At 38.0% G+C, this 11,425-nt stretch overlaps 1 protein-coding gene across 4 annotated transcripts in view; it reads left to right on the plus strand.

Annotated features, from left to right (window-relative positions):
* LRRC55 (leucine rich repeat containing 55) overlaps positions 1–11,425 on the plus strand; it is a 28,357-nt gene that overhangs the window by 917 nt on the left and 16,015 nt on the right. The window contains exon 1 of one of the 4 annotated variants that reach the window (XM_087950491.1): positions 7,335–10,238. The exons of 1 other annotated variant lie outside the window; for it this stretch is intronic. The gene's annotated coding sequence lies outside the window, so the exon portion shown is untranslated. Of the gene's footprint in view, positions 1–7,334; positions 10,239–10,284; positions 10,799–11,425 lie in introns of those variants that run through there. 2 more of the 4 variants (XM_026683801.2, XM_087950490.1) reach the window with 2 other exon arrangements.

Here is an 11,425-nt window from a genome sequence, read left to right on the forward strand (position 1 = left end):
GTTCATCATAGAAACAGCTGGAGGGTATGGATTTTAGAAAGACAAAGAAGAGGAAGATAAGTTGGAGAATATGTGTTGTATCTTTTATGAGTGGGACAGTAATCATACTAATGGGATATAATGTATATGTAAATCCAACCTTAGGCATCCTTGTAAAAGTTTCTAGTCCAAGTATCATATTGTTTTTAAAAACTAGATTTTCTTATAAATATTATTCTTAAAGCACTTTTTTGAGTATAGTACTGTACTGAGCATTTGTGCAAGGAGGAAAAGGGGGGAAATAAAATATTTTACTTTTTCTTTCTTTCTTGCACTTTTATGTCTCCCTTTGAGAAATACTGGCTAAATGTGGGGCAAAGACTGGGTAGACCCAGGTTCTAGCCCAGAGGTCTCCAAACTTAGCAACTCTGGCTGGAGAATTCTAGGGGTTGAAGTCCACAAGTCTTAAAGTTGCCAAGTTTGGGGACCCCTGTTCTAGCCCTTCCACATCCATGGGTTCAGCTTTGAGCCATTCTTCATTAACCCAGCCTACCTCACAGATTGTGGTGCAGGAGTTGTTGGGCAGGGAGGGAACAGAAGTAGGAGAAAACAGATCTATGCTTGCTGCTGAACTTTTGGAGGAAATGTAGATTGTAGGTCTAACAAGCAATCTGAACCAATTAACAGTGGGGAAAAAAATAACAGAGGTTTCATATATATCACAAGTGGGAATATTGAACATAACAATCAAGCAATGCTAAATGTCTTTGGAGATTCTCAATTATCAAGGTTTATTAGGTGCCCCAAATATGCTTTTCCCAAAAGGCAACTGGACTTTGGGATTTGGTTTGTTTTTTGTTGTTGTTTGAAAACATTTCGAAGAAGCTTCTTTAGTTTCAAATCGAAAAAGCTTCTGGATGAGAAGTGAAATGGTTTCAAACAACACCCCCAAGAAAGTCCAGTTGCTTTTTGGAAGGAGTACCTTCAGGACAATAACTGAGCTAAGAACCCTGATGAATTGACAGGATGGAGCTGGAGTATGCAGAAGTAAACCTTCTAATAATATGTGTATTATCAAAAGAAAATGGCAAAGCAACATACAGAAAACACTGTTAAGGATCATGAAAGAAAGTATATAAAGGGACATAATCTGGAACAGCTGACAGCCAGTGATTTCCAGAATATCATAATATCTATTTCCAGCCAAGTTGGATAAGACAATGAGGATGAATAGTGCAGAAATTTATAAGATTACTACAGAAGTGCACAGGAGAAAGCAATTAGAACTAGAATGGAACCTGAAACCTTTCAAGAAAGCCAAAGACACAACATATAAGTTTACGCCAAATATCCCTAGGGTTACAAATTATTATGTTTACAAAGATGCTCAGAGAATTTAAAATTCGATGGAACAAGTGAAATAGCCAGAGGAAGATTCAGTTACTTTAAAGGAAGAAAGGACTAGAGGCCAATAGATACAGTATGTCTGTCATATTCCCTTTGCAGGGAGAGTAGACCAAATAGTAAATGCATAGATGGGGATTTTTTTTATTTTCTACAAGATATTACTTTTCTCCAAGAAGCTTGGTTGATGGGAAATAATGTGATAGCATTCCTTGGCTAGAGATATTTTTTATAAATAGGCCAAGAAAGACCAAAAGAGAGGACATGTTAAAGGGGGCTTGAAGAGCCTAATCACAGTACATTTTGATCTGAAAAATAAAAGAAATTAATCGTTGAAATTATGGAATATGTGAAATTCAAATGCTGAGGCTGAAATCTTAAAGGAGAACATCACCTGACATCAAGTAAACTGGAATAATCTGAAAGAGACATTAGTTGATATATTCATATAATATGGAACTAAAAGGGTAAAGGCTTTTTCTGAAATGAAAGCTAGTTTTCCTCTAGTTCCTATTTCACATGAAAAAATCCAGAAGAAGTATGGACTAGAACTACTTAAATTAATGTATAAATGGCCAGTTTATATGGATAACAATGGTAGCTGGAGATTCTAATATATCAATCAGCCACAGAGGGGGAGTACTGTTTTTCATTATATATTATAATGAAAATTATAAGCGCACTAGCGTGCCTACCATCCCTGTCTTACTGCCCCCATTTATCTTTTTTTTTTTTTAAACAAGTTTTATTAATTTTTTTCAAAACACACAAGTCGTCATTATCCATTACATATTTAAACCTTTTTCCATTATAAATTTAACAAGTCAGATAAACTATAATTCTGTTTTAAACCATTTCCATATAAACATACAAAAACCTCTTATCCATTTTCTCTTTCTTTCTCTTTACTCTTATTCCATTTTATTATTATTATTTCATCTATTTCTTTCTGACTTAGTTACCATTATTCTCATTCTATATTTCTGCAAGGTTTCATTAATTCTCCCCCCCAAAAAAAAACATATATATACAACACACAAAACATAAAAAAAGATCTTTTTGGAAAGTAACTTGGACCCAGGTATTTCTTTCTTCATGGACTTCAACTGTATTCATACTCATCTTACATATCATTACTTATTTTATTTACCATTCTAAATCTTCTATATTAACTTCTCCCCATATTTCACTCTTTTTAATTCTATCTTAATTAATCATCTTAATTTGAGTCATTATATTTGTATCTTTTGTCCATTCTTTATTGTACCTTTGTCTCATTCCTTATTAAAAAAAAAGAAATTTCTCCTGAAATCACTAATCAGAGTATGATGCCTTTCTATCTCCCGACTAAATTAATCAAATTAATCTTTAGAATACCCAATCCGATTTTGCTTGGTACATTCTAACTGAATAATACATCCAAAATAATTAAATACATAGTTAAACAATAGATCTAAATATTAAAAACAAATACTATAATGAAAATTTTATAATAACATCAATCCCATAATCTTATTAAACTCTTTAATTAAAGCTCAATATTCTAAATCTCCCCTCATATTATATTTTAAAACCAATCATTATTAACATTTCAACATTTTAATCTCTTATCAACTCTTAAGCCATTTAAGTTTTCTATTTCTAATACAATACTACCATATCATCTTATGTACCTTGCAAAATCTCTTTGAAGAAATTATACTTATCCTTTATCCCTAAAAAAAATTCCTTTTTTCCCATTTAATTTCAAAACTTTGTAGCTTTTCTCCACCTTTTCCCTTTCTTTCTTCTCCCAACAAACCTTTCTACCCCCCTTCTTCTAGCCTCTGCCTTACTGGCTTCCCTTCTCTGTCGTATTCCTCTTCCCTTTTGTTTACCATCCTTATATTGATTTTGCACCTTGTTTTTCCTTTTCTTAAATGTTTTTTTAAAATCTTAAGTCCTTTATTTCTCTTCTCTTCCCTCTTCCTTCCCTCTTGGTCGAGTTCTGAGATTTATTAAAGATGGTTTCCTCTCCTTCTTCTTCTTCTGCTGTCTTCATCTGCTGCAATGTTTGTTGATAGTTAATAAGCGCCATTTCTAAAAAAGGAAGGCTTCTTTCAAACCAGCTTTACCATTTTTTTTTGCTTGCTCATAATCTTTTCTCAGTTCCTCAATAGAAGGAGCCATTATAAATCTTTTCTTTTCTTTTCTCTTACAACAGTCAGAATATTCCAAAGGAAAAATAAGACAATCCCAAAGTTATCAGTCAGTCCAAACCAAGACAGAGTTCCCACTCTCTCCTCCTAGGGTAGTATCAATCAGAGAAAAAGAAAGTCCAAATCTGTTTCTTAAAATCTTATTGCAATATATTTTAGTCTTTCAATCCTTAAGGCATCTCCTCCAACAAAGTCTTAGCATACAAATATTTTCTTTTAGTCCTCTCTTTTCCCACTCATCGCTTAAAACCAGTTTTCACTTAAAAAAAAATAGATTTCTTAATATTCACTTTTTATTCCGTAGAAAAAGAGGGTAAGCTATCCTTTCAGCACCATTAAACTGCCGCTTTTTTCCTCTTCTCGAAGGTATCATTCAGAAAGTCATACTTTTCAGGAATTTTGTTAAATATGTCTTAGAGTCCTAGGAGCCAAGAAAAACTTTCTCCTTTCAAGCACTTTCTCCACTTCCTCCTGCGCATTCTTACCCGGCTGCCAGCTTCTTTGTGGCGGCCATTACGGACCGCCGCTGCACCGTCCTGGGAAAAGGGGGTTCTGCTGGCCGGGGAGGGGGTCTGCAAAACCCCCAAACCCTTCTCTGGATCCCCCCTACCTTCAGCTGCCCCTGCAGGGCAGCCTAGCTCGTACCCGTCTGGGTCGGAGCCCCAAAAACGGCTAGCGCGGCAGGGATCGCGCAGCTTCGCAAATCCCTGCCGCTCGCGAAGCCGACAAACCGGAAGTCCACTGCCCCCATTTATCTGTGTTCACTTCCTTTATTCTTGTTTATGTTCATACTTATACTTGTACATGTTTGACAAACAAATAAAAGAAATAAATATTCATATCACCCTCTATAATCCCAGTAGCACAGTATTTTGATATTATACGTTGACCAAAGAGTTCTTGAGTTCACTTGACTCAGACTTAATGTGGATATGTGGAAATAATGTAACAGCAGAGAGTCACAATATAAAAGCTACTTCAAATAATCAGAAACAATTAAAGTGGACATCCCCTTGGCCAAAATTGTAAGGTCAGTGCTATAGCCCAACAATGCTATAGCAGAGGGTCACACTTATTCTAAAAACCTGAAAATGCAAATATCAAATATGAGGAAGTGGCTGGGAATATGGTTGGGAATCTTAGACCATTGATGTATAAATCATGGCAAGGAAAAAGGACTGTGATCAGAGTCCCGTGGCTTATCTACAGATTAAGGAACGGATTAGATAAGTGAAACAAATTATAAAGGATACATCATTTGACAGAATAGATGCAGTGAGAAATAAATGCAAGCATTGATAAGGAGAAGAAAACAAGAGTACTATAAAGCCAGGGCAGGACCAAAGACTGTCATGTTTACAAAATACTGATGCAAAATTCTAGCCAGAGTGTAATAAGAAATAAATAAAAGAAGTACAAATTTCATCTAAATTTTGGATAGTTTATTTCAAAAACAAATTTGAGGATATTAGAATATCAAGTCAGCAGTTAATGGGTACAGATATATTCAAAACATAATTAAAATAACCCCCAATCACTGCTGCAGAAGTTAAAAGAATAATTTCACAACAGGAAGCTGGCAAAGCCCAGGGAGAAGATATGTTACTGCCAGAAATTTTTAAAGACATTCCATGATTGATGGGCTCCTACGCTCATGTCCTTGTTTACTTATATCAATGCCATGGGGACAAATCCTTGTAGACTCGAAAAATAGCATAGCAATTTCAATATTTAAAAAGGGAGATTCCATAACCTCACTAACTTTCACCCCATAAGACTTATTATCACAGAGTGTAAGTTATATACAAGGTATCTTTTAAACAGATTTATTGATTGGAGTGATAGATAGGCAGATAATAGCAGAAGGACAGGCAGGCTTCAGAAAAGGACATCATACTATAGATCAATATTTCAGTTTAGAACATCTGATTACCAAATTATTAATGGTCCCTCAAAATGACTTCATGCAGCATTTATGGATATATTTTTGCCTATGATAAATAAATAGAGGAAAATTATGGGAGAAATTTTAATTATGGGTTTAGATAGATTATTATATCCTATATCTAAAATAAAATTACCTAATGGTCAAGGTATGTAGTGATTCAGTGGGTAAGACACTGAGCTTGTTGATCAGAAAGGTTGGCAGTTCGGTGGTTCGAATCCCTAGTATCGCATAACAGAGTGAGCGCCCGTTACTTGTCCCAGCTTCTGCCAACCTAGCAGTTCGAAAGCATGTAAAAATGCAAGTAGAAAAATAGGGACCACTTTGGTGGGAAGATAACAGCATTCCATGTGCCCCCGGTGTTTAATCATGCTGGCCACATGACCACGGAGACGTTTTCGGACAGCGCTGGCTCTTCGGCTTTGTAACGGAGATGAGCACCACTCCCTACAGTCAGAAACGACTAGCACATATGTGTGAGAGAAACCTTTACCTTTACCTAATGTTCAAATAGGTTACCTAATATATGAACTATATGAAGACACATACAAGTACAGACAAATCACAATGGCTCCTTAACAAAGCAATTTAAAAATCACAAAATGTGCCTACCAGGGCTTCACACTGGTTCTCTTCCTCTTTAACTTTTATATAAACAGCACTAAAGAAGAGCTTAATCCTTCTTTTTATGCTTCATCAATTAGAAGTAGAAAGTCCCAATATATAGAGATGATATGCTGCTGAAATCAACAATAACTGGAATAAGAAAGATTCTGACAGAATTTATAATACTTACAGACAGATTATTCCAAAACCAACTACTATTTGCTAAGAGACCAAACAGATATCAATGGACCTTAGATGATAAGGAGATAGAACAAGTAAAGTCATTCAAGTATTTGAATATCCATTTTATTGAAATACTATCATGGAAAACATATATAGATAGCATCATGCACTGATAATGTTACCTAGTTTGGTAATGCAATAAAACCACCAAGCTCAAAGAGCACTTAGCACAAAGAGCAATGGCTATGAGATTAATCAGAGCCATTTGCTCATTCTTCTACTCAAAAGAAGGCTGGCTAGTACAGCCTGGACTCACAATTTTCTATGGGAAAACAATCTCATGGTTGACATATGAAGCCCCAACATGGGGTTTAAGTAAACTAAAAGAATTAGCGGTGGTCTAAAATAAATCCATGAGATCAATCTTAACTTTACTCTTATGTGTACCAGCAGCAATAGAAGTGGCCCTTCCATTAATTAATGTAAAGAAAGAAAGCATTAATCTTATATTATAGAAGACTAATCCTCATGCCCGACACTTTTTTGACAAAGCAATGCCTCCATGAACAACTTATCAATAATGGATGGGTGAATATTTCTTTAAACCATTCTCACAATTTTCATTAGATCAGAAGCTAATGAACAATGTAGATTATCATTCACTATTGATGGTCCCCAGGGGTGCAATGGTTCAGCGGTTAAAGCTGTTGAGCTTGTCAACTGAAAAGCTGGTGGCCCGGGTTCAAGATCCATGCGGCACATAATAGGGTGAGCTCCCATTACCCGCCCCAACTTCTGCTCATCTAGCAGTTCGGAAGCATGCAAATGCAAATAGATTAATAGGTACAACTTCGGTGGGAAGGTAATAGCATTCCATGCACCTTTGGAGTATATCCAATGCCATGCTGGCCACATGACCATGGAAAATGTCTTCAGATAACACTGGCTTCCTTGGCCAAGAAACAGAGATAAGCACCGTGTCCTAGAGTCAGGCATAATTGCACAGTGAAACCTTTACCTTTACCATTGGTGGTCCACTTATTCTTTAAAGAATTGAACAGGATGAAGATAAAGAGTAGGTATGCAAGTTGGCCAAGAGGTATCAGTCTTTTAAATATGGACAAGCAATATCATCTATTTACAATTACCCATTCCCTGAGACACACTTTCATAGAACTTCACTTTCAGACAATGCCAACAGCCTATATGAATGGAACATATAAAGGGTTAACAACTGCATTTATGCATTTGTAATAATTCACATAAGGAAGATCTGATCCATTACTTACTACACTGTGAATTATATCAGGAACCTAGATCTACATTCATTAAGCTTTTGTTGATCCAACTGAATCAGTCAAGCATAGAAGAAGAAAGACTTCTTATTTCCTGCTGACTAATGTAGATGAACATGTAACAAAGCCAGTTGCATTGTTTGCAATGGCTGCAAGGAAGATAAGAAAGCGGATGTTGACAGATAGTGCTTTTAATATTGGAAGGGATGTATTGAACATATAGATTGTTGCAATTTTATATGAATTCTGGTAAAACTTATGATTTCAAATAAATGTATTAATAAAAAAACAAGTTTGTTCATTAGTTGCAAATGGAGAAAATTAACACAACCAACTCTAAGCACTCTAAGTCAGGTTTTTGGATTGCCTATCATCCTGAGCTGAGATATAGTGGCTGGCCCAAGGTCACCCAGCTGGCTTTGTGCCCAAGGCAGGATTAGAACTAATGGTCTCCCAGCCTGAAGCCATAAATATGTTTGTGACTAGCTCTCAAACACCATAATAAGGATATTCTAAATACCCAGACTTAGATCCTGCCTCAGGATCCTGCTATAAAAGAAGACTTAAGAACCAAAACTGGGTGTGCCCTGAAGGTGTAGGCAATATCCTAATTATTATTCTTGCTATTTCCATTTTTTGCTCTTTCACTGCACAAGATAATCCATCTCCTGAATACATTACACTGTGTATTCAGAATTTTTATTTTCCTCCATAGAACATAGGCTACTTTGGTGCAAAATAAGATTTAAAAACCAAAAAAATGTTCACATAACCCTAGGCATGGCAACCATTGCTCATGCAACTTGAATCTTTCTTCAACAAAGGAAATTAGCTGAAAACAAGTTTGCTGTCCAGTAAGCTGTCCAGTTTCATGTTTCCTATAGGTTCAGAAGACTTATGAGAAATCCTGAATTTTTCAATCTCCTGTAAGGCAAGAATTTTTAATTTGGGGTCAATGGCTAGATGTCAGGGGGTCCATAACCTGGAATGAGGGGAAAAGTATAGCCTTAATTTCATTAACCTTTGAGATTTAGCTGGTCTTGTTACTGATGAATAAAGAAGCACAAATATAACTGAGGTACATGTTTATTATTTAAATTTAATTGTCTGATTATTTCAAATATTGAATTAAATATTTCGATAGCTGTACGTGAGCATAATTTCCTTTGTAAAATGACCGATATTTTATGAATTTAAAGGCATTTCTCAGAGGAGAGGTCTATAGATTTCACTGGACTCTCAGAAGGGTCCGTGGCGCAGAAAGAATTATAACCCTAGTTTCAGGGTAAAGGTAAAGCCAGGATAAACTGGAGCCCTGACTATAATTTTCAAGTCACAAGTTTCAGAGAGTCAGCAAGGACACTCTGTCCATGACATTTAGCAAATTTCCTTTTGGGTGGCACCTGGTGAGGCTTAAAATGGTGCATCTGAAAGAAGGCATTTACTGACTGCTGTGCTTCTCTAAGATTCAACTGGCTAGCATCCTATCTGCCTTCTGAAGGCCATTTCACACAGGAAGTTCCTTTGCAACCTAGTGGGATCTTGAAAGAAAAAACCAATTAACAGCCACCCATGGGAGGAACACCAAGCTCTCCTTTGGAAGGTTTGCGCCAGCTGTCTACCCATCAGATGACAGCAAGACAGCAACCATAAAACATACATGAAACCCCCCCTAAGAAGTGCCAAACTCCCCTACAGAGAAAGAAGAAAACAGATCCCTGTAAGAAGGTGGGAGTGGTGGTGAAAAAATAACCACAAGTAATCCAGAGCACCAGAGTCAGGAAGTAGTTAACCCCATTGGTGGGCAGAGGGGTGGGGAGGTTAAGAAGAAGGCTAATGCAGCTGTTGGGGCAAAACATCTGCTCCAGGCAAAGATAAGAGGTGTGTGCCAGGCAAGACTATTTCTTCACAAGCCCTTCTATTGTGAGAAGATGCAACAAATTCCTCTTGAGAGCTAGCAAGAGGAAACTGCTTCCCTGGCATCTCCTCTTTATTCCTGGTTCCTCCCCACCCACCCGTTTCTGTGCTTCTGTGCGTGCATGCATGCACTGGCATGTCCCTGTCTGATCTTTTTCTGCCCACGTCTGTCTCCCAGCTTTTCAGCCGCCCCCTTGTCTGCCCGATTCTGCTTCCCCCACCTCAGAATGCGTGTCCTCCCTCTCTTGTCTCTAGGATCTCATGGGCGCATTTTTTTTTTAATGCATCCATTGCCTCCTGCTCACCGCCCCCCTCGCACTCCACCCCGCCCTGTCCATTGCCTCCCTGCCTCAGCTCAGTGGGGTCTGCAGCCCCTCCGCTCTCCTGTTGCTCAGAGATGAGGAGGCAGTTGCTAAGAGACAGAGAAACGTCAGTACCTGGCCCTCAAGGAAGAAAGAGAGAGCGAAAGAAAGAAGGGGAAAGGAGGTGGGGAAAGACCTGGTTGGAATCACACACACACACACTCACACACACACACAAGCAGAAGCTGCAATTCAAGGAGAGACTGAAATTTCCTCAGTGTCCTTATTTTCAAGAGGAACAGAGGCACGAAAGACTCCGTGGAATGGGAAGGCTGACCTGGTGGGAAGCAGAGGCATCTCTAATGGATTAAGGCAACATTTCTTTAAAAAAAAAAATCTTCAGCTCAGAGTAAGTAATTATATTTGCTGGTGAGATGAAACTGAAGGGATGTGGAGAAGGAAAACGGGGCTGCATGCTTGGTACCATACAACATCTGGTTAAGGAAAGTAAGATTTCTGGGTTCAGAAATGTGAACAGGGTGTGTCTTAGAAGATGAGGAGATTGCATCTCCTGAGGGTCCAGGGAGGAGAGTAAGGGCAAAGATATGAAAAGAAAGGCTAGTTTAAAACAAGCATGTGGGGATGTCAGCTCAGCAGAGTTCTGGGGTAAATTATGTGACTTGTTTGTTCTTCAAAAGATAAGGATAAATGGGAAAAGGAGGGTGGGGGCTATGCAAGGAAAAGATGACCATGGAAGGAGATAGCATCGGCAAGGAAAAGGAAGAGTGAAAATATGGTACAAGAACTCCTGCACCAAGGGTGCACCAAGGGTGGAAAGAGACCTAGCGATTCCGAAGCACAGCACCAGTCTTTTAATGGCAAAGTAGAAACCAGATTTTCTCTTTGTATGGAGTAACTCTCAAAACTGCTTCAGAGCTGCAGGAGGAGAAGCTTCAGCAGACCTTATGGGTGAGTGGTGCCCTTCAGCTGGGCCCGGAACTGTAGGAAGTAACTGGGTGTTATTTTAGCAGAGATGCAGACACAAGGTTGAATGCAATCCCAGGTCCTGTTACAAAAATGTTGGTTGAACTCCCTTACTTTCTACTTTCAAGTAGGGGCGCTCACACTTGGGGATCAAGTTCAAAAGGTTTGGGTTCTTGTATAATAATAGATATGAAAAGGAATAGAAGATATTTGTGTATTTAAAGAGTTTCAATAATTAATTCCCATTCACTCTCGCATTCACTTGCTTTTACATGCCATCCCTCAATCGGGTTGATCAAATGCTGATTTGTGGTATGTTTGGGAAGAAAACACTAAACAAAGCAGCAGATGAACAACCCAAGTCAGATGTCTTCCAGCCAGCCTAGTGATTCCACTTTCCTTTTATCTTCCAGCATGGCCTGTATATTCTCATAAACTTTACCTTTGAGTAAATCCTCCATGTTCAAGGGGGATTAACTACCAGATAGTTTGTCTTAGAACTAGGTACTCCCTTTTCTAGTGAAATTTGGTGTTATTTCCGGACACCTTCTCACCTAGACTCCTTCCCATTTCTCTCTTTTTTGGAATGATTGATCTTTTATTGATACAAGT

Source organism: Notechis scutatus, chromosome 1 (assembly GCF_049901735.1).
Source record: "Notechis scutatus isolate UNSWTSFEM ecotype Mainland chromosome 1, rNotScu1.2, whole genome shotgun sequence".
NCBI lineage: Eukaryota > Metazoa > Chordata > Lepidosauria > Squamata > Elapidae > Notechis > Notechis scutatus.